A 27,995-nucleotide genomic window follows, 5' to 3' on the forward strand; every position below is an offset into this window, starting at 1 on the left:
TAGGAGTCCGGGGGTCTGAGAAAGAAGTTGGCTCTCCAGAATAGGCTTTCAAATATTCTCTCAATAAGTAATTAAGAAAAATGGTGCTAAGTGGAGAGTTTCTGGAAGGTCTGGAAGGTCTGAGTGTTTCTGAACCCCCCCTCCCCGGGTCTGTGTCAAGGATCGCAAATTCCTCCAAAGTGAGTGTTCCCTATAGGGCGTATTCTGTAGGGTCAATCAAATTTTCATAACCACTGTTGTCTAATTCTTCAACTCTGTCTCTAGCTATGCTCTGGGGAAGAAGAAGTTCTGCTCCACTTCCAGGATGCTTCAGTCTGGCACTGGTGGGAGCATCACTGGAAGAGCCCATGGCTTGAGATTGAGGCATAAAGACTCTACTTTCCATGAGAGAAAGGCTCAAAGCAGTTTCTTGACTGTGTGGGTGAAAATCAGAAAAACAGGGAGGAGGATCAGAAGCTTCTGCATCTCCCAGTGACCTTCTATGTTCAGCTACAAATTCAGGGCATCTGAGGACCAAATGTTGGTTCCAAATTTTCAGACGGCATCTGTCTGCTTAGCATCACCTGCTGCAATCTTCTTTCTTGTTCCTTTTTTGGTTTTCATGTGAGTGATTTGTCTTCTTAATTTGTTCATGTCTACCTGACAAAATTCAACAACTCGCTCACTCTTTTCCACATCTGCACACAGTGTGTGTGTGAGTGCTTTAGAAACCTGTAAATAACCTTGATGTCTTTCATTACTCCATCCTTGTTTTTTTAAAAAAAGTCAGTAGGATGTTCTTCAATAATTGGCATAGCTCTGAGTATCTGGCACTGAGGGCACTGTATACTCATGCTGGTTAATCTTGTCTAGATTGGGAGTAGCAAAGGATTTCCTTTGATTATATCTTTGATTTAGTCTAAAGAGAACCTGTTCTAAAGCATGAGTGGAATTGTTGGCTGTGGAGATGAAACTGAAGAGAAGGAAAAGGAGGCTGGACTCAGGGTGAGTGCTGATGAGCTGCTGTTTGTGGATAACTTTCCCTCTGCATGTTTCCTCTGCATGTTTTGCCAGAACTTGTATCCACCAATAACTTTCTTTCTCTGACCCTTAAAAATCCCATGCAAACTGTCTTCACTAGCTTTGCTTGCCTAGTTATGAAAACTAAAAAAGTTTTGAAGAAAGCTGATGGTGACAGATCTCAATTACTTGCAGAAATTCTGTGTTGCTGATCTGTGAGTTACCAATGCTACAGGTTACATCTTGTCGTACCTCTTCTAGTAAAGATCCTTCCGAGAATGATCCCTTACAAATAGTCCGAGTGTGGTCCTGCTTAGGCTGGCACCTCAGTGAAGGGGGTCAGTCTGGCCCTGGAAGGAAAGGGTACTGGGAAGCAAATGAGGCTCTGCCTAAGCCCGTGCTTGGGACCCCTGACTTGCGATGAAGGCATCTCAGAGAAGTGCTAACTGGGGACCTCAGTGTATGGGGCTTGGATCACTCCCCATAGGTATGTAGAGGTCTAAAAAATGTATTTTTTATCCTTTAATATATTTTATCAATTCAATTTAAAGTCCTTCAGAGTTTTATAGAGATTTTTAAACCATTCAAATTTATTGTTCTGTTATTTAGATGTCATCTTCTGTAAACCTATTTCACGCTCTTACTTTACTGTTTCCTCCTTAATTGCATAATTACTCGTTTTGTAATGTGTTGCAAGTTTTGAAATACTAGATTAATCCTTTTCCACCCTGTCTTTGAAAAAAGAAGAGTCCAACACTTTTATAGCTTGTCTCTTACCTTTTGACACTTCCCACATATCTTTATTTTATCCGGCAGATTGAGTCCATTATTTGTCACATTTTTTTTTTTCTTTTGTTTCCTACTTTGCTCCAGCAGTTACACCAGTTAAGATTTTTCAGTTCTAGTGCTCCTTTAATTTTGGTGTTCTGTCTTCTAATTTATTTTTATGAGTCTTTGCCCTATCGTAATGGTGTTGTTTAATTAAATCTAATAGTTTCTTTTCAAAAACAACAGCCACACTTACTGGATGTTGCATTATTGGTACAAGGCTGTACCGTTACTTTGAGAATTCAGTATGATTTAACTCTTCGTGCTCATCATTGACCCTACGAGTCTTTTTGAATGTCTTGTGACATATGAAGACATAACCTGCACAATATGCACTTACATAAGACTGAAGGATGATCAATTTGGATACAATAGGAACAGGTACTAAATGAACGAGGGGCTAGAAAATGCAAAATGAAAAAAGACACGGTTGTTGAGCTCAAAGTGTGGAATTCCACATTAGACGCTAGATTACATCTGCCAATGCTTTATTCAGGAAAAGATATTTGGATAATTATTTACTCAGTATTTATTGGATGTGTTATTTTATTGTGGATTGGCATTGAAAATTAAAGTTAGAATTGTTAATGCCTTTTAGTAGTAGTTTATATTTGTGCATTTTACTTGGGACATATTAGGCTTTTTAAATTTCTCTCTGTTCCCAATCCTAGGAATTTATTTACTTTAGTTCTATATTTTAAAAAATTTTATTTTGTCCATGCGTATGTAGCTTTCCCCTCTGTGTTCTGTGTTCTTCTTTGGGGACTCCTATTATTTACATAGTATGTCTTCATTCTCCTTCTCTTGGAATAAAATGCTCTAATCTGTCTTCTATTTCACTTATCTGATTTTTTTCAAGGACAGTTCTACTGTACTATATTAAGTGTTTTCAGTGCTGATTTTATTTTTTATACCTCAGAAATGATTTCAGCCTTTCTGTGTTCGTGGTTAAGACCCAGTTTCAGTTTACTAACTATTCGTATGAGTTGTGTTGATAAGACTTCCTAGGAATTCACGTGACAGTCCCTCTTTCGGAATTCACATTTGCCTTTAAAATTTTTGCGATTTTTCCTTTTTCTTAGATATCACAGAATGTTTTGTTCATTCCTTGTTTTAAACTGATTTCTTTTTAATTAATACTCTCTACTAATTTGCTTGCTTACTTCTGGGAAACAGAATCTGAAACAGACTTAAAAGCCCCCATGTTCAGAATTGGAAAATGGACCAGCTTAAATAAGTTCCCTTTACCTGCCTTTAAAACCCAATGTTTTCAGAATGTATTCCTGTATTAAAAAGAAATAAAGTGCAATTCTTGATTTCATGTTGGCAATTCAAAGGGGAGGATAAGTGAATGAACAGAAATGCACGCATATAAATGTTCACTGCAAGCTATATGTTAGAGTATACATAGCAGTACTCTTCCAGTAGCCCCAACCTAATAAACAAAACAAGCGAGACAGAAGCAAATTTTCAACAACAGTAGAATGAATAGACACACTGTAGTAAATCCAAAAAGTGGGACATCACACAGTAGTAACTGACGAATAAGCTACTAACAATGCCTGTGCTCACACACATAATATTAAGCAAAAGAACCCAGACACACAAAACTAACACTCGTCCGTGGTGATAAGAAGTGGGGTGGTGTTACCTGCGGTGAGCAGAGCTGTGACTGGAAGGGAGCACAGGCCACCACTTGGGGATTGATAATGTTCTGTGTATTGCTCTGGAAAGAGGGTATATGAATATGCTCACTCTGTGAAAATCACTGAGAAACACATGTAAGATTTGTGCGCTCCTTTGTACGCATGTTATACTCAACAGTTTATCTTAAAAGTGCGTGGGATCCAGGGGTAGTCACACTGCATCTGTACCTGCCACACGTCTGCAACCAGTCACCTGCATTATCTGTAATTTTTATGGTGTCTAATGACAGCGTGTGTCATGTGCCATAAAACAAGAATAAGCGTTCTGCTGTAAACAAATGAGGAGAGGCTGAAATAGTTCTGATGAGGAATCAGAGACGGTTTCATAAAGGAATTGTCAGTGCAGAGGATCGATTGGGTGCACAGAGGGACAGTGAAAGGAAGTCAGTTAAGAAACTACTGCAACAGTCCAGGGTCGCATCTAGTATTTGAGGGTTGAGCATTGTGCCTTGGGCAGTTAGGTGATTACTGAATATTTGCTAAATGTGAACAACATTGGACTGAATGTTATCTTTGACAATAAACTGACTTACCACATGGGGGAAAGAAAGCACAAACTTTTCTCATCATTCATACTAAATATCTTTTGGGAAAATTCTGGACATGAGCATGGGTATGGGGGATTTGGATTCTTATTAAGCAAAAATACATTAAGCAAAATTTTGTTTAAATAGTCTTTAGAGTGTTGGAAATATGGGAACTGGCAAACATCAGCAAAGTGACAAAACAGTTGCAAATAACATGTTGTGAAGATTTCCAGTTCAATGAACTTACTGATTTATTTTTGCACTTATTCTTGTTTTGCTTTTTAAAAAAATGTATAGCAATATTTCAGAAATGCAGATGTAAGGAAACATGAGAAGAAGAAAAATGCTACAGGTACTGAACTCTAAAGTGACCTCCCAGGACTATGTTGAATAGGAGTGGTGATAGTGGGCATCCTTGTCTTGTCCCAGATTTTAGTGGGAAGCTTTTGAGTTTTTCACCATTGAGTACTATGCTGGCTGTAGGTTTGTCATATATAGCTTTTATTATGTTGAGATATGTTCCCTCTATACCCACTATGGCGAGAGTTTTTATCATAAATGGGTGTCGAATTTTATCAAATGCTTTTTCTGCATCGATTGAGATGATTGTGTGGTTTTTGTCCTTTCTCTTGTTGATGTGATGTATTACACTGATTGATTTGCGTATGTTGAACCAGCCTTGTGTCCCTGGGATGAACCCCACTTGGTCATGATGTATAATCTTTTTTATGTGTTGTTGGATTCTATTTGCTAAAATTTTGGTGAGGATTTTGGCGTCTATGTTCATCAGTGATATTGGCCTATAATTCTTTTTTTTTTGTAGTGTCTTTGCCTGGTTTTGGTATCAGGGTGATGGTGGCTTCATAGAATGAGTTTGGGAGTATTCCCTCCTTTTCAATCGTCTGGAAGAGTTTGAGAAGGACTGGTATGAGTTCTTCTTTGTATGTTTGGTAGAATTCCCCAGTGAAGCCGTCCGGTCCTGGAAGTCCTAGCCACAGCAGTCAGGCAAAAGAAAGAAATAAAAGGGATCCAAATTGGAAAAGAAGAGGTAAAAGTGTCATTATATGCTGATGACATGTTACTATATATAGAAAACCCTAAAAGGTCCACACAAAAGCTACTAGAGCTGATGGAAGAATTCAGCAAGGTAGCAGGTTACAAAATTAACGTTCAAAAATCAGTTGCATTTCTTTACACTAACGATAAATCAACAGAAGAAGAAAGTAAAGAAACAATCCCCTTTAAAATAGCACCCAAAGTAATAAAATATCTGGGAATAAATCTAACCAAGGAGGTGAAAGAATTATACACAGAAAACTATAAACCATTGATGAAGGAAATTAAAGAAGACTTTAAAAAATGGAAAGATATTCCATGCTCTTGGATTGGAAGAATCAATATTGTTAAAATGGTCACACTGCCCAAGGCAATCTACAGATTTAATGCAATCCCTATCCAATTACCCAGGACATATTTCATAGAACTAGAAAAAATCATAATAAAATTCATATGGAACCATCAAAGACCTAGAATTGCCAAAGCATTACTGAAGAGAAAGAAAGAGGCTGGAGGAATAACTCTCCCAGACTTCAGACAATACTATAGAGCTACAGTCACCAAGACAGCATGGTATTGGTACCAAAACAGACATATAGACCAATGGAACAGAATAGACAGCCCAGAAATGAACCCACAAACTTTTGGTCAACTCATCTTTGACAAAGGAGGCAAGAATATACAATGGAACAAAGACAGTCTCTTCAGCAAATGGTGTTGGGAAAACTGGACAGCAGCATGTAAAACAATGAAGCTAGAACACTCCCTTACACCATATACAAAAATCAACTCAAAATGGATTAAAGACTTAAACATAAGACAAGATACAATAAACCTCCTAGAGGAAAACATAGGCAAAACATTTTCTGACATACATCTCAAAAATTTTCTCCTAGAAGAAATAAAAGCAAGAATAAACAAATGGGACCTAATGAAACTTACAGGCTTCTGCACAGCAAAGGAAACCAGAAATAAAACAAAAAGAAAACCTACAGAATGGGAGAAAATTTTTGCAAGTGAAACCGACAAAGGCTTGATCTCCAGAATATATAAGCAGCCCATACGACTCAATAAGAAAAAAATAAACAACCCAATCCAAAAATGGGCGGAAGACCTAAACAAGCAATTCTCCAAGGAAGACATACAAATGATCAAAAAGCACATGAAAAAATGCTCAATATCACTAATGATCAGAGAAATGCAAATCAAAACTACAATGAGGTATCACCTCACACCAGTCAGAATGGCTGTCATTCAAAAATCCACAAGTGACAAATGCTGGAGAGGCTGTGGAGAAAGGGGAACCCTCTTACACTGCTGGTGGGAATGCAGTTTGGTGCAGCCACTATGGAAAACAGTGTGGAGATTCCTCAAAAGACTAGGAATAGACTTACCATATGACCCAGGAATCCCACTCCTGGGCTTGTATCCAGAAGGAAATCTACTTCAGGATGACACCTGCACCCCAATGTTCATAGCAGCACTATTTACAATAGCCAAAACATGGAAACAGCCTACATGTCCATCAACAGGTGACTGGATAAAGAAGAGGTGGTATATTTATACAATGGAATACTACTCAGCCATAAAAACCGACAACATAATGCCATGTACAGCAACATGGATGCTCCTGGAGAATGTCATTCTAAGTGAAGTAAGCCAGAAAGAAAAAGAAAAATACCATATGAGATCGCTCATATATGGAATCTAAAAAACAAAAACAAAAACAAACAAACAAACAAAAACAAAGCGTAAATAAAGGACAGAAATAGACTCACAGACAGAGAATACAGACTTGTGGTTACCAGGGGGGTGGAGGGTGGGAAGAAAAAATAAATAAATAAAATAAAGTGACCTCCCAACCATGGATTCAATCTGTCCACTTACCCACGGAAACAGCACCTGCTATAAGAGGTCTAATTTCACTTTCAGCAGCTTTTTTCAAAAAACAATCAGAAAAACCTAGCAAGTCCACTAAATGCGGACTTCATCAATCAGCTAGCAAACACAACCAAGGCTAAAACAAGCACATGATTATTTCTATTGGGTCAGAAGGCAGCAAATCAAACATAAAGCTGCCCTGGATTAAGAAATCCAAGAGCAGCGAGTTGTCTGAGGCCAACATCACTGTCCCCAAGTGTCCCTTCTCCCTGCAAAAGGTATTATTGGTGTCACAGCTGTAGACAACGCTGTCGTCTTTAAAGGAACTTGGAAAATGATGTCACTTACAACATTAAACTGTGAAATATAAATGAAGGAGGAAGCAGATGTGGAATGCAAAGAAGAAAAAACTATATTTTAGAGAAACTCCAAATTAATTCTTACCTCATGTAGCTGTGACAAAGGAGAAGCCAGTAGAAGGGAGATAGGAAGGAGAGCAGTGGGGTGAGACTGTATGTAGAGAGACGGCTGCAGCACAGAAAGCCATGCCCTCCGAGCCTCCCATGTCACTCTCATGCTTTCCCCATACGTCCCAGGTTTGACACTTTCTGCAAATATGCACCAGCCTCACATATTTCCACAACATCCCCCCTCTGCAAAGAAGCTTGGACAACTCCCCAAAGAGAAGTGGCGGGGTGGGGGTGGGGGGGGACTTCTGTTCACTTGCCTGCAGTGGGCAACCTGGTTAAATAACCATGTTTTATTGCCATCTCCAATTGCAAGTAAAGTCAAATGAGGAGTATGTGGGGAAAAAATAAAATAAAATGTAGAAATGTGGGAAGCAAAGATCACTACCTGTATATCCAGCAAAACAATTCTAAAGTCTTATCATCTGTGCAGACTATATCAAAATTGATCATTTCTAGGTTTTTCAAGTCAAAACTGTACCAAATCCCTGGCATTCCATAAACCAGAACAAACCTCTGACTTGGTGGCATCAATCACCCGACTAGGGCATGCAGAGCAGCTTAAAGACCATGCAGCTCTGCTTTGTGGCTCACAGTGTAATTCTCACTGTAGCCTTCCTACCCACACAAAGCAGAGGCTTTGGAACAGAAAGCCTCCAGTGTAAAACAGTAATTTTTTTTTGATTGGTCATCCTTAGGCTGCTGTACTCAGATGGATTAAAAAAAAAAAAAAAAGCCACATAAGCAGAGAGAGAGAGAAAAAGAGAGAGAAAAAGAGAGAAAGGGCCCAGATTATTTTGTTTTGTTTTGGATCGGGGAATCTATCTTCTACCCATCTCAGTTCGTAGAAAAGGCAAAGAGAACAAGTGCTCAGTATACATGGCGTGGGAGGCAACGCCTTGTTCTTTTTGCACTTGCTCTGTGACCTTAAACCAGTCACTTCCCCTCCCCTCAACTTTAGTGGACCCCTTGTAAAGTGTGGTTGGTAATAATATCTCTTCCTGGGATTGTTTCAAAAATGTAATTAGATAATGCCTGTGAAAGCACTCTGCGAACTCTAAAGTGCTCTGCAAATACAAGGGATGAAAGATTGGAAAGCTGCCTCTGGGTGGCTCCTTCCCAAATATGCCCCGATATTAACATTTTAGTGGTGAAAAAGGAGCGCTAATGTTTCTCACTGGCACTTCTCTACTGCAGAAGAAAGTAATCTAAGTAGAAGGAATATATTTTGCCTCAAGACCCAGTAAAGCTATTTTCATTTTAATTAGGAAATTGTGGCACATAAACATTTTTATTTTCCTTGAATTGACCCTGCTAGAAAAAAAAATTAAAATATTGCTCACCACTTGTCTAATGGAAAAATCTGAAAGTCAGAGGAACCCTGTCCTCATCTTGCCATCAAGACCTTGTGTGGGACCTTGGACACGTTATTGTCCTTCCCATCAATCAGTTCTGTACAACAAATATTTATATAGCCCCGAATGGATGCCAAGTTCTGTGCTAAGCTCTGCTGGAAGAACAAAGAAAAGAGCAAAAGGCATAGTTCTTTCCATCCAAGAAGTGTATAATTTCATAATGTTTTTTCATCTTCCAAACAGAATGGAGTACCCACCTCTCAAGTTTGTTATGAAGATAAAAAGATAGCACAGGAGAGTGCCGGCAAAATAAAAACAGTGATACATCTATGCAATGCGGTATTATCCCTAGACATAAAACCATCAGCAGCATGTAAATGGTTAAAGAATACTTAACAGGCGGAAGTGGAGAACGGAGTCATGTTTTTAGAGATCTACATATGTTATTTCATCCACGCAACAAACTGGTTAGATGGATGTTAACCACTGCTTTTGACCAATGGGGAAGTTGAGTCTCAGTTAAATCATTTATATCAGTTAAAATGACTTCGCTAAGAAATCAGAGCCACTATTCAAACCAAGGTCAGTCTGACTGCAGAGACGACAGAAACAGTTGATGTAGATTGTGCACTGCTTCAGAAATCCACACGTTTTCACAGGGACAGGAGTTGCCAAAACTTAACAAGCAGCAATAATCAGTTGTAGAAATGGATAAGAACACATTTTCTTAACTTATTTTCTTTGAAGGCATTTGAAGGAAAGGAGCAAATTGAGCTGACTTAATAAACATATCAGCACAAAGGAGTCGAAAAACACTATCGTTTTCTTAATCCCCTAAACACAACTCATACCTGGAATAATGTTTTAAAAGCAAAACTAATGCTGTTTTCTGAATCCTTAAGTAGTTAGAATGGAAGGCAAGACTGCACATTTCAGCACTCACATGGTTAAAAGAATCATTTAGAGAGGGCTTCATGAAATAAAAATTTCTGTAATGCTTTCTGTGTGGATTAACATACAAAGCAAAATACAAAAGGTAGCTTAACGCCTAGATATATTAAAATCAAGAGCTTAACTTCTAATATCCTCTCTCCAATCAGGTACGGATTTACAAAACATTTTACTATGGTTGTTATTTTTCCTAGCTAAAACTCACAACAAAATCCACCAGCCTGAAAGACTGTTGAGTTACATTGGTATGATTTTCAAAATTTATTTTCAACCGATAGAGCAGAATAAGATAAACTCCTGGGGTATGCAAAAGCTGGAAACTGCTTAGAAGCAGCTAACAGAGGTGCACATAAATCAAGCAGCCTGGAATTATAAATACGTAATGACTATTTAGGAAAAAAATTGTAATGATTGACTCTCTTTGCTGACCTAAATGGCTATGAATGAGCACTTCCCTCTCACAGCAGGAAAATAACTACTAGTATTTATCCAGCATCCACTAAATGCTACACCCTGAGGTACATGCTTGTTATACATTATCTCATTTAACTCCCACAAAAACCCTATGAAGCAAGTAAAATTGTCTTTACATTCCAACCAGACGATGGAAATTCCAGATGATAGGATTGAGATTTAGAATTCAAATAATGGTCCAAAATCACACAACTAATAAACAGCGGAACAAAGATTCATCTCCGAGTCCGTCTTTTCCCTTCGGTGTCCTGCCTCCCTCTTCACGTTAGGCACCTTAGAAGGTCCCATCTCTTCTCTGCATGCCATTTGCAAATATAAAAGGCTTGAAAGGCAATGGAAAGAATTCCCAGAATAGGTTCATTCATTCATTCATGTAACAAATAATTATTAAGAAGTCCCTACTCTTTGTAAAGGACAACACAGTGTGAGGGAAACATACATGGGCTTTGTTCTCATGGGGTTTATGGTTTGAATTATTTCGGTTTTCGAACAGAGGAGTCTCAAAATAACCCAGAATTGAAAATAAACTAGACTGTACATCTTGAACGAGACACATCTGGTCTGTCACTCACCGTCTGGTGACTCAGGCTAAATAGCAAGCACACTGAGTCCAGTTGTGTCATTTATAAAATAGAGATAAAAATCGTATGATTTGCCTTAAGATGATATGATGAGGAATAAATAACATAATGCATATGAAATTACCACGAACATTCAAAGACAGACAGATGAATACACACATAAAAGGATTATCATTCTGCTTATTAAGGAAAAGAAAATACATTTTTAGCTTATGAAAAAAGCAATTATGTAACATGAGGGCAACAGCTTCTACCAGAGTGCAAAGTTTTGAATCTCCAGCCCATGTGGATATATAGATAATAAACTGGAAAAGGAACTGCAGAAAAGAATAATTCATTTATGATTTTAATTATTTGACATATAGTACCAAGGCAATTTGAAGCCTCGTAAAGCATACGTTTAGGGGTTTTTTTTTGTTTTTTTTTGTTTTTTTTTTTTTTATCTTGTGGATTTAGATTTAACTAACCAGCCCAAATGCTTCCCCACACACTGGGTGGTGAGAGTGCACCAGGTTAGCAGAAAGGTTTAACACCAAGAGACGCTCATCATCCAGTGTGCAGACAGGCGCTGTGATGGGCAATGAAGACAGGCCAGTGCACAAGGGACGGACCATGTTCCCAGGGAACTGGCAGCCCACTGGGAGATTCACAAAGTAGCCAGATGCTATTCACTGCTGCTAAGAGCTAACCGAGGGAGACACAGGGCATTACTGGAACAGAATCTTAAATCCCTCCGAGTGTCTAGGAAACCCGTAAACTGAGGACTGGAGGGATGACGAGGCAATTTCAGGTTAAGGCCAATATTTGGTGGTAGGAGAATGTTGCAGGCAGAAAGGCCTAAGGCAAACACATGGAAACAAGGGCAAGCTGGAAACAAGAGTCAGCAGGAAACAGCGCTGAAGACCGAGCCTCGTCCATGGTGGCTGGAGGAGCAGAGTTCTCCACAAAGTGTGAGCCTGGAGAAGTTAAGGGAGAGGTACTCTGGGAATAAAGACTTCTGAGGATGTATTGAGGGACGTGGAATTTCTCCCCACAGTAAAGTAACTGATATTCAGAGGCTTTGATTTTGAGTTTGGTTTTGGCTTGAGGGCAAGCAAGAAGGTCACCATCAGACTTGGTCTTGAGACATCCCACTGGTGTCTGGGTGAAGAATGAGTTGGTAAAGTGAAGCCAGGAGACCAAGCTAGAACTTTTGCTGAGTTACCACGGCCTGTGACTGAACATAAGTGCGTGCTATAAATATAAATCAGAGGCAGAGTGAATTGTTTACCAAAGAAATGAAATGCTCATTGAAAAGCCAGAAGATCACGGAGCAAGGTGAGGAGGGCATGGGGGTGATGAAAGTTGCTCCCTTTGGCCTAGATTTGTGGAACTTCCAGGACTGCCTGGAACAATCCTCCTCCTCCCAACCCTCCTCCCTCCACCCAGGGCTCCCAATTACCTTTTTTGTTCTGACTGGGGGAAAAGTGTGATTGCTCCCTTTCAGGAAGTGGAATGCAGGCCCCATCTGTGGGATGCTAAAGGCCAACCTGGTACAGCATTTACTTCGTAGGGGGCAGGGGCTCCTCTGACTGAGAATTCATTTGTGGCTTTCAGCCCCGTCTCTGAGTGCATCCTCCCTGCATACACTGCTGCTGTACGGCAAGGTACTTTTTGTCTCCCACAGGAAGATAGATTTATTCATTTTAGTGGTATCATAAGATTGAACAGCTGGTCACTGTTTCTCACTGTCTCACTTCTCACACACACTTCTGCTTTGTCAGCCACAGTCCCATGGCTAAACACTGTGAAAAACAAAGGAAATGTGTTGCAAAAGCAACTACGCTGATGAACAAAACATATAGACCCTCTGGACATAAGTGAAAAATCCAGCAATTCATTTTTCCATCCTTTTCCAAGTTAAATCTAAAAAAAAAATGTTATACTGATATAAAACCTTGTATTTGAATAATCTAGCTCATATTTTTAAAGTTATGATGACTATTGATCTAATTTAATTCATGTGTTAAAAGGCAGTAAGGGAGATCAGTCATGCGACCAGAACATGGAAATTAAATAGACTATTCAAAATTCACAGATCAGTTTAATAATCGCTGGTACTTAAAGGCAGGTCACCTGACTCCAGGATGAATTGCCAGCTCCTAGCCCCAGTCTAAAGGCTCTGTTTAGCTGAACTGGCCCCTTGATCAAACCACACAGCAGGCTCAAAGATAATCTTTGTTCCAAGTCAAAACTCCATACATAAATCTTCCCACTACTACCTTTGTATCATCTGCGGACGTTTTACTGGCATTGGGAATGATAGTAATAATATAGTAGTAATAACAAAAAAAGTGATAGTTGAGCAGCTGTTGTGTAACGGTTACTATTACAACAGCAACAATAACAGACCGGCTGCAGCAAGGGAACTGGGCATGCAGGCTCCAGGTCACAATATGCAGCTTGAACGTACTGACTCCAGCACTCTGTGACTGTGTGTACGAGTTTAGGTAAGTTACTCACCCTCTCTGTTCCTCTGTCTCTTTATTTTAAGTAACTGCCATTCACCTGTAAGAAAAAAAAAGGCATCTTGGGTTATAACAACACTATCTAACAGAGATGTATTATAAAGATTAAAAGAAGTAATACCTTTTAGGTGCTTAGAAAATTATCTAGCACATGACAGACATTCAATAAGTGTTGCCTCATCATTATTTTTAAAATATGCGTAGGCACCCATATTATTATGTTGTTAAAATATTATTACCATTATTGTTGTCATTATTGTTACTACTATCATTATGGGACCTACTTTCTGACTCACAACAGTCCCACGAGGGAGGTGGTACATGCAGTACATCGACTGTTAAGGGATTGAGTCAAGAGTTATGGCTAGTATCAGAGCCCATAAGGCCTTGTGGATTAATTTCTTATTGCTCCGGTAACAAGTCACCACAAACTTATTTGTTTATGGAACTGTAGGTTAGAGGTCTGGTATGGGTCTCCCTGGGCTGAAGTTAAAGTATGGCAAGGCTGCATTCCTTCCTGTCACTAGAGGAGACCCCATTTCCTTGCTCACTCTGTTGTTGGCAGAACTCGGTTCCTGGCGGTTGTCAGACTAAAGTCTCCATTTCCTTGCTTGCTGTCGGGGAGGACTGTTTCCAACTTATAAAGACCCATAATTCTTTGTCTCATGGCTCCCTCCGTTTGTCTCATGGCTCCCATCTGATTACACTGGGCTCACACAGGTAACTCAAGGTAGTCTCCCTGTCTTAGGTCCGAGACCTTAATTCCATCTCCCAAGTTCTTGTTGCCATGTAGTGTAACCTATTCTCATGTTCCTGAGTGGAAGGCATGGGCATCTTTTGTGAGCCATTGTTCTGCCTATCACCCCAAGGCAACTCTGATTTCTTCTGGGGACCAGTTGGTGTCTGAGCAGCAAAGCTGCTAGTGACAGAAGAAGAAAATGAGAATTACAAGGAAAAGGATAAATTAATCAAACATTCTGAAAGACAACTCTAACTGCATACTAAACATGAGGCCAATGGTGAAAGCAAGAGTGTGGTGCAATAGATCAGTTTTGTGAGAAACAAAACAAATCACACGTTTATCAAAGTGGTAAGAAGGGGAAAGTCAAAAAAACATAAAAATTACAGGTAAATATTAATTTGACAGTAATAAACGTTATTGGTTTAAAAGAAAGGAATTATAAAGAAAAGATTAATAGAGTTGAGCAAATGTGTATACAAGAAGAATATTTTAAGGGGTTAATATCATAAATTTATTATCCTCTCTTACCAATAAGATAAAAATGTCAATAAATACGTGGACAAAGTATCAGTAAACAGGCAATTCATAACTGAAGAAATATCAGTGGTCAATAAATATATGCAAAAACTTAATTCCATATACTTATTATTCAAATATCAAATTTAGGCAAAGATAAAAATTTGCCTAAATGAGAACATTTTCCTGATGATACAACTTCAAAACATTTATCCCAAAGAAATAAGTAGAAATAAGCACAAAAAATATGTCAGAACATCATTTACTTATAATAGAAATAAATGAAGAAAACGGTAAATGTAACTAAAATGATCCCTTGTGTTTGCAATGAATGTCTTACATAAGCATTGTCTTTGGCCAAACATGAAGATGTTTTGGTATTTAAAACAAATAAATGAAAAATCCATTCAAAATGTTTGAAAAGAAAGTAAAAAATCAAGCTATTGAGATTTTCCTAAGAATAAAGATTTGAAAAGTATTCTGAGAAAGATCAAGCCATAGTGAACCCTATAGAGAAAGCTGCTTTAAAATCTTTTGGAAGACTTCAAGGTACACACGTAGAACTATTTGGTAAAGAATAAACTAGGATAAAGGCTAAAACACAAATCTGAACCAAGCATATAAATACAACTGGTTTCATGGAGACTGGGGCAAACATGGAATTTAGAAAGATAGTATCATGAATTGAATTAGATTTAGTCGTTAGTTTTCATTTAATGATTCAGAATGAGCCATGATTTTTCACTTAATGAGTAAGATTTATGGTACTCCACAAGATTGAAAACAGTAGTAATTAATAGAAAAGGCTTAGTAAAGACATACGATCACTCACTCAAAGACAATTCAATATTGGAAATGAGGCATGGTTACTTTACATCCGGCAGAAATTTATAATACTAAATTGATAATAACATTTAACTATAGGAAGAGGATGTAAATTTCACTCAGAGTTCACACTGTGAGTAATGAATAATCAGCCAAGGAATAATTGCAGTCATAAAACATCATTATTCATTTACTTTACCTCCCAGGGCATCTTTGCACAATACTGAACAGGATAAATCTTGATCAGAAATGGAGAAATGGTCACTTTTCACTGGCATCTGAAAGGTCTTATAGTCAACACCAAAAATATGCAAGATCATAAATGATCAGTTAACAAAGTACAAGAGAGATAAATTGAAGAGTATATGTTTCCCTTACTTCAGGATGTTTACCTAGAAAGAATTGGGCTGTTTCAGACACTAAACACAAAGGCACTTTCCATGTGCAAAAAACACAAATACTTTGATCAATACCATCTGCCTCTGAAGAACATTTCATTTTCTCCATTTTCCCCCTTCTCAAAATCCACACTTTAGCAAAACTTTTCAATTCTGCCCAAAAAATTATTTCCAATAATCTTGCCACTTGAATATTGCTTACATATTACAACTTCATATGCTGTGTGTGAATCCCTGTATCCTGTGTTAAATTTACATTTTTCAAGCCTTCAAGTGAAAATTCTACTGTCCTGTGGAAATAGTACACTGCTGAGAAGAAGAGTAATTGATTCGAAAACCTCTGAAATTTCTTGATGTTTCCTTTTTCTTTGAAATAGTAGTCAATTGAGGTCAAGATCCCTACCTAGATGTGCCCTTAGTCGGGTACCATGTGAAGAGGCTTAGAAAAGTCCAATGAATGGAAAAGACAGGTTATCCCCAAAGTCCAGGAAGACAACATTTTGATATTTGGATCTTCTGAAGAGACATAATAAGAACATTTCTTAATCAGTATTTAATTATAAGCTGGAGAGTTCATGTGCGTCACCTAGCAGGGAATTCTTTGTTAGAAGGCTCAGCGGCCCTCCAATGAAAGTCCTACAGTAAAATGAGCCCCAGTCTGGCATCACCATGGAACAGATGTACTGCCGACAGGCCAGAGGACTGAAATGAAGGGGTGACAGTCCACGAGCACATAAAAATACATTTTTAAACTACACTTAAGCCGCAGAGACGAGAGGGAAGAGATGACTGTTTCAATGACTAAGAATGTTAATAGATTCCTATTCACTTTTCAGCTCCACCAGTTAAAGCATCAGCACTCGTGCCTGTCTATTTGCAGTCATGTAGCCATTCACACTCAGCCTGCAACGGCTTCAGGACTGGGAGATTTGTCACGTTTTCCGCATGTTCCAAAGGGTTAGGTGCTGCCAGGAGACAGCACTAATAATAAAGCATGCGCTCATGAATTCACACTAATAACTAGAAAACCAATACAAATTGCAGGATTGGAGAGATTAACGGGAATGCAGAGACATACAATAAGCAAATCAGCCCTACTTCATCAAGCAAGTGTTCGGTGCTGTACTATAACAAAGATAATTGAAGACTGTACTGGAAGGGAGCCTAACTGTCTAATAAGTACTTGGCTGTGATTCACTTGCCAGTCAGAAACTGAGACATGACAAGTTCTGAAGCAGATAATGCCTGATTTGAGCAGTGGCTTTATTGTTTATTGATTTCAAATTTGGCTTAGAGGGTTACATTAGAGTTAAAAAAAAAAAAAAGAAGAAGAAGAAGAGATCTCAAGGGAGGGACCAATCAGCCATGGTGAATTTAACTGAAGTTTTATCATGTCTTAAGTTCACTTTTTTTGGTTTCTCTGTAATCAAAATATTATATATATATAATACATATATACACACACATATATATACGTGTGTGTGTATGGAATGCGAATCCAGTTTCCCACTTATGGAATAGGCTGCCAACATTTTCTAGCCATGCAAGCTTTCAAGTTATGTACCCTTAAGCTAGTTTTCTTTAAACTTAAGTACACTCCACTGTAAAACATAAATGATGGTATTTATCCTATAGGGTTGCTGTGAGGATTAATTAAGATGCATTGTGGGGTTTACTGGTAGGCAGCAAATGAAGACTGGATGTGTAGGACCAGCAACAGCTCCCAGCATTTCTTTGCACAAATCTATATGATTGAGAAAATTTACTTTTGGTTGCAAGAGGAAGAAAGAGGATGGATCATGGTGACCAGAGGCGGAGGAAATCAAATTGAGAAAACAGAAAATGAAATCTATCGTCCAGCCACTTCAAGTTCTGAAACAGAGATGCAAGGCAGAAGACGAGAGATCATTTTGACAAAGGAAAATGAGAGATTAAATGTGCAGTCAGTCACATTTCAGGGCTCCGGGAATAGAGAGTTAGGAAGAATAAAATTCTTCCAATCTTCCTACCAAAATGTCAGCATCAAGCCAGGCTGCAGAACAGACAAGAAGTTATCAGTAGTGCCAGAGATGCCTGGCAAAGAGGCAAAAATCTTAAGATCACTGACAGGAGTGGCTTTGGTGAAATTTCTCTCTCAAAACACTTTTGGGCAATAAACACCCAAGAGAATGCTAACACAAAAGAATATGACTAGATTTTTCTTGAAAAAAACTCTTAGAAATTCCAGAGCAATAGAAGGGCTTGGCAGGGAAGTGGAAAGGCTGCTGGAAGGAACCAAAGAGACATTAAAATCTGGAGCTTAATGCATTTTGTGCCTGCAGCTAATAGCACCTGGGTCATTTGAGTTACATGTTCTCCATATTTTGTTTTTGCTTTTCACCCCAACTAAAATCAAGCTCTTAGAGAACAGATGCACATCTCAGATGTTTTGTATTTCTCATATCACCCAGTACTACGCTGGGCACAGGTTAGCTGTTTAATACAATCATACTGACTTTCATAGTGCATGCCAAAGGAATTGATCAAAAAATAAGTAAGTTGAGAGGATACTTCAGAAAAAAAAAATTGATGAACAAGGCATAAATAAATCACCAAGAACAGATGGCATCCAACCAAATGTTTTTAAAGCAGTCAGAGGACACTGGGATTGCTGGCTAAAATGTTTAATCTTTCATTAGAATTGGACACTGCACCAAACCATTGGCACATTGCCATCTCATTTAAAAAAACAAAAAAAACTTAGAAAGTGACCTTGGAATTGTTTGCTGCTACAGAGTTGAAAATTAGTAAATGATATGGTAAATACTAGTAATGAGATAAGCAGTTTTTGGTTGTTTATAGAAAGGAAGACAGGCCAAAAAATTGAATTAAATGTAGCTAAGTGGTATTTATATTTTGAAGAATAAGGGGCCAATGAGAATGATTTATTTTAACCTTTAGAAAGTCTTGGGAAGGTTCCAGACCAACAAATTCAGCAGAAGATTAGAGAAAATGCTTACTCATGAAGAGAAAATTGACTTCAACACAGGAAACAACAGTAGGACTGAATTGTTTTTCTTTATCTATATAAATGGTGACATTGAAGTATGGGAGGGATGGTGACAGGACAGATACACATAATATCTTCATAACTGATTTCAAAGAGGGAGCAAACAATTTTAAAGAATGAGCAAGCTTTTGCCAAGTAGAGAAGAGAGAGAAGGACAGTTCCGGTGGAGACTGAGCGCAGCAGGGACGCAGAGATTTAACGCTTGTGTCGTGTCAGGGAGCAGCCTCAGCTCGGGTGAGAAAGGACAGCACGAGTGGAGCCTGGTCCAGACCAGGGAACCCCCACCCAGCGGGCGGCCCCATCCTTTAGGCGACAGGGAAGTACAGCATTTCAAGCACAGAGTAGAGGTGATGCCACAAGACTTGCTTCTAAGAAAATAATTTTGGAAATAGAATTTGAAGAAAAGTCAGAAGAGATGAAGAGGTGGACAGAGATGAGCAGCAATGAGAAGGTAAAAGGGACAGGTCCTTGGTGAATTTTCAGGTGACGAGGAAGTGGACTCAAAGATGAAGCGGATGTATTAGAGCCTGAGAGACTGAGGCATGAGATGAATAAATTCTACAGGAAGAGAGTAGGTAGAGCAAGCTGCAATGAGCCCCGTATTTGCCACATTTAATTAAAGACAGAAATTTTCAATTGGCAGAAATGTAGGTTAATACAAAATTAAGAACGTAGACGTATAGGCTTGTATAAGGGATAGTTAAAATCTCAAGGATGTCTATTTTATTCCAAACTTTTGGAACATTTCTTACATACCACAGGATTGAGGATTTCTTTCCCAGTCTGTCCTTCTGCCACATTTGAGGCAGGATATTATTACCCTCCCTCTACTATTTAGATCACCCTTTTACCATTCCCTCTGCTTGCAGTCTGTTTACCTTCAGAAACATTTGCATTCTGTAGTCCAGCGTGTTCTCAGACCACTAGTCCCTCGAGCTGAGGAAACACTGTCTACTCTCCCCCTTGGGGCATTTATGTGGGACAGCAGCAGTCCCTGAAGGCTCTGGAGGTCCTGAGCTTCGATACACGCTTAGCTTTAACCCAGTATTTCCCAAATTGATGTGACTGAGGAAGTGCTTTCTTATTTATTTACTTTTATTTTTTTTGAAGTAAGGTTTTTAATATCCAAGAAACTAACTTTGAGAATCAGTCCACCAAATACAGCAATAAAAATGCAACTTCATTCCTATCACTCTTGGATTGATAGGAAAATTTTCTACTTTCCTATGTCTTGCAAAATCAAGGCCAAGTGCACAAATTTTTCACTCAACCTCCAGAATCTAACACAAATGTATCTTTAAAATCTAATCCTGATCCCTTATGAACTTTCTCCCCTCTTCCCCCTGGGAGCATGGCATTTTCAGAGGCTACTTTGATCCAGCTGTTTATTGACACCAAAGATAACCCAACAAGAAGACCATTTTAACTGTTTTTGACATGAGTTATTTTGAAATAAACAAGTAAAAAACTCAAAACTTTCAACTATTTCAATTCTGGAAAATACATATTTTTAACTTCTCCTTCAGTCTCACTCCATCTATAACTGCCACCACTTTATGATCAACCTAAGGTGGAGAATAGAATAACACAAAGGCCAGGGATGTGTAAGGCAAGAAGTGAACTGAAGAATGAAATGGCTTGTGAGGAACATGTAGTCAACAAAACACATCAGAAGTCATGTCACTGTATTTGTTTTTCTCAGGAAAAACCATTAATCAACATAAGCTAAGGGTTTGCTTATTCTCTACATATTAACATATACCTCCTGCCTTTGATTTCTTGTCTAAAAACAGCATTTTCACAATGGAAATAGTTAGACCAAATAGCCTAATAATGACACTATATATGAAACTATATATGAAATTTACACAAAATTATGAAATTGTTTTTGGTAAGCTTTCTGATTTGGCAATGCGACTTAATTGATAATACTTATTTAAAAAGGTGGATTTATGGGGAAATAGGACAGAAAGTTGGGTCATAATATGATTCCTTATCTCTCTATCAAATTGCACAGAAAATTCTCAATGATATTTCTCTTATTTCTTTTAATAACCAATGGAATACACACATTGTATTTTATTTTGTTAAATATTCTTATAATAATGAAAATGCATCTGGTGTTAAACTCTTTAACTGCTAATCTGATGTTGGTTGTTTTCTTGTTGTAAAGAAAGCAACGTTCACTGAGTGTCAAGAATGGGGGTTAGGAAGTAAGTCAGGATCAGAGATGTTTTGCAGCTTGACTTACTAATAAAAACAAACAAACACATGTAGCCCCAATGAATCTGCGTTTTAAAACCCCCACTCTAGAGGCTCATCTTGGCCTTGTCACACATAGAAGAAACATATTCAACTCCAGCAGCCTTGAAAAAAAATCCTACAATTCTCTCCCGCAGTACTTTGAAAAGGTGGTGAAGTTGGTGGGGAACATGGCACAAAGCCCTCCAAAGCCCTCATCAGTGCTGTTTACCCATCTAACGCCTCAAAAATCCTCTTTGCAGGACAGTGGCTACTCCTTAAACCTCATTCCTCTCTCTGAACATCAGCTCCCCTTCCCTGACTCCCTGCCCTGCAGATAAATTTTCTTGTTTCGTGTGTACATCAGTCACACCTTTTGTTTCCTCCAGTTCTTCTCTATTGGCAATAGAGATGCTGGCGATGTCTCTCTAACGGGAGGTAACCACCAGCATCTGGTCAGCACAACAAGATGGAGAAGGCACACCCTTGGCAGTCATAAGAGAAGAAAAGCCTCTGAACACACTTGCCTTGTGATATTTCTGTCACTGTTTCATTTATTTTGCCAGAACCATTTTGATGCAAACACATCCAAACAAAAACAAAAACAAAAACAAAAACAAAAACAAAAACAAAAACAAAAACAAAAACAAAAACCACACACAAAAACCAAAACCTAAGAGCATCAAAATGACCGTATCAGAATGGCCTGTTTTACATCCTGCTGTCCGTAGTGCACTTTGTGCTCTAGCCAACTACTTTCAATTCAAATATTTATTCTGTTACGTCCCAGCTTAAGTTCAATTATTGTGGGCCCCGCCAGTCCACAATCACTTCAAGCTCCTATCCTCTCGCTCATTCATTCAGAAGTTATCTACTGAGGGCTTGTGATTGCCAGAGATCTGGGGAGGGGGGAGCGATGCAGCCAACAAGAAGACAGCCTTTACTCTAGCTTTTGGGATATTTGACATTCCACTGACATCAAGCGGGGAAAGTAAAAGACAAACAAATTCAAGCAAACAAACTAACAAGAAAATGTCAAATAGTGCCAAGTGTTAACATTTAAAATTAAAATAGCTTTCTAGGTGGAAGTGAAGAGGAAGCTGCTTTTGATGTGTGGCCTCTCTGAAATCTGAATGAGAGAAAGGAGGCAGTCAGGAGAAGGTCAGGAGAGTGTATCAGAGAAACCAGAGTGAGTAGCCAGATGGGAGTTGAGAGGGTGTAGGGATCGAAAGGAGGCTCTGGAAAAGCTGATGATGAGGCCTGAGAAAAGCCCAGACCAGGAGGCAAACGTCAGGTCAAGACGGGCTTTTTAAGAAAGAGTCAGAAGTTTGGATCTTTATTCCAAGCATAAGGAGAAGCTACTGTAGAGTTTTGAACTGGGAATTTGCATAAGCTGATTTATGCATTTTAAGCATCTTCCTGATACTTTTCTAGATATAGAAATTATATCCCATTCCTCAGAGATCAAATTCAAGCACTCCTCCTCTATCATTAGGCCATTTCTTATGAATCCTGACCAAAATGTTCCTCCTTGTTCTCTGTTCTTTCCCAGCCTGCGTTCCCTTGAGGTGCACCACTCGGGGTGGCTGCTTATCTGAATCCTGAGTTCCCTCTACGCACTGTCCGGGGTGGTGATAACGGCCGATGACTTGATGAACACAGCATCCTTTGTTTACTGATATGGCTGCAATATTTTTCATTCACACCATTCGTTCAACAAACGTCTATTGAGTTCCTAAAGAAATGGGACGGAAACTGTGAGAGGTTACAAAGATCAATCCCATACAGACCATACCTTCAGTGAATCTTCAATCTTTCTTTCAATCAAAGAGAGAATACACGCAGGCAGTGCCCATGATACAACAGTACAAGGTGACAAATACTTACTGTAAGTGAGGAACAGATAAACTCTGTTTAAACCACAAAGAGAAAGCATTTCTATTTCTTTCCCTCCCTCCCTTCATCCTCCCCTTCCCCTCTCCCTCCCAGCTTTCCCATTGCCAAAGCTGTGCTTCTTTTTGTAAGCTGCCTTCATTGCATTGTAATGCAAATAGCTTCTTCAATGTGATTGGGTATAATGGCCTCAACCAACTCCTGGTACATGAGACTAGTAATAAATCACTATAGCAGAAAAGTCTCAAAACTGCAGGAAAGACTTGATTGACCAAAACAGAATTACCAACCCATCTAAACCTATCACTGAGATTAAAAGGTGGAATACTTTAAATAATCCAGGTGTGAAAACACCTATCTAGTGACTGTTGTCCTTAAGAGAGAAAGGAGAGGGAGATTTGAGACACTGAGATGCAGGGAAGGAGGCCAGGAAAAGACAGAGGCAGACATGAAGTTGCGCTGGCACATGCCAAGGAACACCCAGAACCACCAGAAGCCGGAAGAGGGAAGGAAGGAGCACGGCTGCTGGCACCTTGATTTTGGAGTTCAGGCCTCCAAGTTGTGAAGATAAATTTCTGTTATTTAAGCCACCTAGTCTGTGGTACACTGTTGTGACAGCCCAAGCAAAGTAACACAACTTCTATTACTGTTTCCACAGCTACTTCCAATACTGACATCTCTATTCTTACATAGTACCAGGCACTGATCTCAGGGCACTACATTTATTAACCCGTTTAATTCCAACCCAAACCCCATAAGGTAAGTACTGTGGACTGAAACAAACGCACAGCCTAAAAGTTGAGAGTTATGTGTTATTTGGCGGGAGGACCTGAGCCGGGATGACAGCCTCTCAGGTCGCTCTGAGGGACTGCTCCGAAGAGGTAGGGGAGGAGCTAGGATATACAGGAGCTTTACAACAAAGACCAGGTAGTTGGAACAATAACAGATTACTTGTTATCTAAGGAAAACCTGGCATCTCAAGTTAAAGAATGTAGTGCTTTTCTATGCATGGGAGGGAGCAAACATTTGGGCTCATTGAATTCATTCCTTTGACAAGCACCTAGCCATCTAGGGCCAGTGTCCTGTCCTTTCTTATTCTGAGTCCCCTCCGGGTGCGCCATAGTGAGTGGCTGCAGAGGCTGGGCTGCAGGCTTGTCTTCTCTGCTGGGGGGTGGTGGCAGCCACTGCTGACTTAATGGCTTCAGCATTCTTTGTTTACTGATACAGTTTGCAATATTTTTTGCTCACAGTACTATAATTAGTTTCATTCCACAGACAAAGCAAACTAAGGAACAAATCAGTAACAAACAGATTTGAGGATATAGGTTTGGATCCAACTCCAGAGCCCTCAACATCTTCACAACACAATCCATCAAAAACAGAGCACAACTGCGCCACAGGTTTAAACCTCAAAAGCCAGACAGCATCTTATGTTTTCCGTGTGGTCTAACGGCCTCCTTCCCTGTAGCTACAAACCTACAGGGTGTTTTTTCCCCAAAACGTCAGCTTCCTTGGGAAGGAAGGCTATTTACCCAGTTCCTTTGTCCCTCAAGTTTTTAAATTTCCTTTTGCAAGTCGCAAAATGTAAAAGTTACCATTTTTCTCATCAAAGAAAAGAGGACTTTGGCCATTGTTCCTGTGAAATAACCCACTAAAATCCTGCCAGATTTAGGAATAGTTTTGCATTTGTGGATTTTTACTGCTCCTCCTTTCTTTCTTCCACAAACCATGTTCTTGCTAACTTAAAAGTGTGGAGGTCAATTTAAATTCTCTTTCAGGTTGAGGCTACACCCATTCTTCACCATGAGCTGTTTCTTTCTCTCTTTTTCTTTTTGCTTCTTTTCAGGACTGAAAATGCCTAAAACACATGTATTATTAAGCTCTTCCTTGCACTTAAAATTGTGCTGAGTCCCGGACTAAGCAAAGACACAACATTGCTGCCCTGTAGGAAGTGTAAATAGACGTGAAAGTCGTATCTGTGTGTACGATCTAACAGATACACCAATCTAAACGAGTGCAAACATATTCATCCATGCACTGAAAGGTCAAAAGAGCAGTCTATCAAAGCTATTGCATTGTTAGTAGAATCACTGTTTTCCCGTTTAAATGGAAGCTAAACTCTGTTGGTGCATTTGCTGTTTTGAAACGAGAATGTGCCCTTTCCTGTTTATTCCAGAGGCAGCAGTTTTATGAGTTCAGCTGTAACACTATATTTTTGCAAGGGACAATTATAACCATAAAGGGAATTGTGTGGTAAAAGCTAGGGAATCTGCTGTTAGGCAAGAAGATGACCTTTTTACTCAGCTGGCTTGCTAAATTTGAGCAGGTTCTTAGCATTTGGGAGAGATTTATGGCCGCTAAAGGAAGCCTGACTGCTCACCATAAGACTGAAAATCTTTATTTCCTTAAAAAAAAAAAAAAAAGATGTGCAAACAGTAACAACTCGTTGAGCCACGTTAGTTCAAGAACTTCTCTGTTCACCAGCACTTTTCTCCTGCACACTGAGACTTGGAGATTCCTCTACTCTATGCTCCATGCTCTGCCCCTCCACTCGAGGCTGTTTCCTCCCCTAAATCCCTCAAGAGTACCCCATTTAGTGACTGTCTACAAACACACTTGGAAAAGTTAATTTGCAAGAGCTGAATTTCCCAGGAGGAAACTGATTCAGGCCAGAAGGAATAGGCTGGAAATTTCCAAGTCTACTTACCCAGAAGCTCCTGGGAATATATCATAAATAACTTAGTTCATCCTGATAACCAGAAAGAAAGAACATTAGGGACCAGTCCAGGTGATGGAAGGGCCTGCACATGCATCTTTCTGGCCTGAAGCAGGAATTGATTATGTGGGCTGATCTCTTTGCTAATGGAAGAGGTTAAAGGGCATGAAGAAAGACGGTGTAAATAACATCCCAATCAAATCCCAAAATAATAACAAATCAATTCTTTAAATATTAAAAATATAATTGATTACAATGGGTACATTGAAAGATAATCTCAGGATAAACATTTTTATAAGTAACAAGCTGCTATAAATTTTAAAATGAAAGACTACTGCTTATTAAAAATTAAAGGTTTCCAGTGGCTGTTTTTTCTCAAATAAGTATAAAGACTAACTTAAAAAGTGTTTGCAGCACATGTAAATTAAAAAAAAATTATAAAACAATAGTAAGAAAGATAAATAGTCCAGTAAAAATAATCAACAAAGGATATGATGATGTGTTACGGCTTGAACAGGGCCCTAATCCAATAGCTAGCGTTTCTGTAGGACAAGGAACCCTTGGACTCACAGACACACAGATTAGATGGCCATTAAAGAAGTAGACAGAGGTTGAAGTTAATGCTGCCACAAACTAAGGAAAGCTAGAGATACCAGAAGCTGGAAGAGGCAGGAAAGGACCCTGCCCGAGAGGCTTCAGAGGGAGCCTGGCTCTGCCAACACTTGATTTCAGACTTCTGGCCTCCAGGACTGGGAGAGAATACATTTCTGTTGTTTTCCGCTACCCAGTTTTGGTAATCTGTTACAGCAGCCACAGGAAAGTACACACCAAGCGAATGAAATAAAAAACAAACACAAATGGTCAAGGAATATTAAAAGTCCGTTTGAGCATCTTTTTATGAATTATCGGCCACTTGTGATTTTGCCTCTATCTTTGCCTTTGTATATCCCATTCTCCACAGAGCAGCCAGAATGTTCTTTTCACAAAGTATATTAGATTAAATCAGACTCTGGCTAAAAACCAACCAATGTCTGCTACATTCAATTTGGTTACAAGTAACGACAAACCCAAATGTCTGAGGCTTAAACAAATAACATCCTTTGACAGGGGACTGGAGGTCTGTGGTTCAGGGACTCAACAGTGTAAGGAAGGACTCGGCTGCTCTGAACCCATGAATCTACTCCTCCATTCTCAGATTAATATGACACTAGTTCCTCCCTTTCTCTCCTTCTCCCAGGACTCTATTGTCTGCAACTCAAAGTCATCAAAATCCCCTGGTTACTCAAACTTCTCAAAATGTCTCCCTCCCTTCGTTGTTGAAATGGTTACCTGTTCTCCTTGGAAGCCGTCACTTCCTTTGCAGAGTCACCCTTTAGTACTGACTGTATTTCTCCTTTGTTCCTCATGCCTTGAGCCTGAGAGTGTCAGGTGTCCTCCCCTGACGCACATTAGTGCTTCATGACCATTTTCCTCCCTTCTCCTTTAAATCTCCCAGCTTTGAATTCTATGCCATTAAATTACACCACTAGCTTGCCCTCCATGTTGCAGTCATCCATGGGCCTTCACTGTAATTTTTTAAAGACTTTAGTTCCTGAATCACAATCACCCTCTCCAGTGTCATTCTGTCATAATTCTTGGTAATTTAATTATCTGCTCATATGATTCTTCCAATCTCCGGCCTCTCAGTTCCTTGACTGCCTATCCTCCAAAAGGTTTACCTTCTACCCTTCTTCAGCCACCTGATTCCATGGGTTATTCCTTAGACTTACACATTAATAATAATTACATCCCATTTGTAAATGCAGTTTCAGGCATTTACTCATTGAAGACAATCTCCTTTTAGTCCATCTTAGTGTCTCACTTCCACGAGACTCTAATGCATTGAACTTACCTTTTCACTGTCCCTCAGTTCTTCCTGACTTCCAACTTCATCAAACTTAAGTCCCATGGTCATTCATTATAATCACACTTATGTAAATTCATGACCCCCAAGGTAACATGGCTCTTAGTGTTTTCAAATATCCCAAATTTCCCTAGTCTATTCAAATTCCCATATTCCTAAATAAATTTTTCACACTTTTTACACTCTTCTCAAGTGAACATCTCTTTCACTGTCTCTTTCTCTCCTGAACTCAAATCTAATATTTCCAACTGCTTCACTAGACATCTCTGGATGACTGTCTAATAGATGTCACAAACTTAAAATGTCTAAAACTAAACTCTTCACCTACCACTGAAAAGATGTTCAACTGCAGAATTCCTATCACAATGAGTGGTAATTCA

The 27,995-nt window shown here is 39.1% G+C and overlaps 1 pseudogene; it reads right to left on the bottom strand.

The window, feature by feature from the left end:
* On the bottom strand, nucleotides 1-27,660 carry LOC105085670 (BRISC complex subunit Abraxas 2-like; annotated as a pseudogene).
* Nucleotides 27,661-27,995: the final 335 nt, after the last annotated feature.

Source organism: Camelus dromedarius, chromosome 9, assembly GCF_036321535.1.
Source record: "Camelus dromedarius isolate mCamDro1 chromosome 9, mCamDro1.pat, whole genome shotgun sequence".
NCBI lineage: Eukaryota > Metazoa > Chordata > Mammalia > Artiodactyla > Camelidae > Camelus > Camelus dromedarius.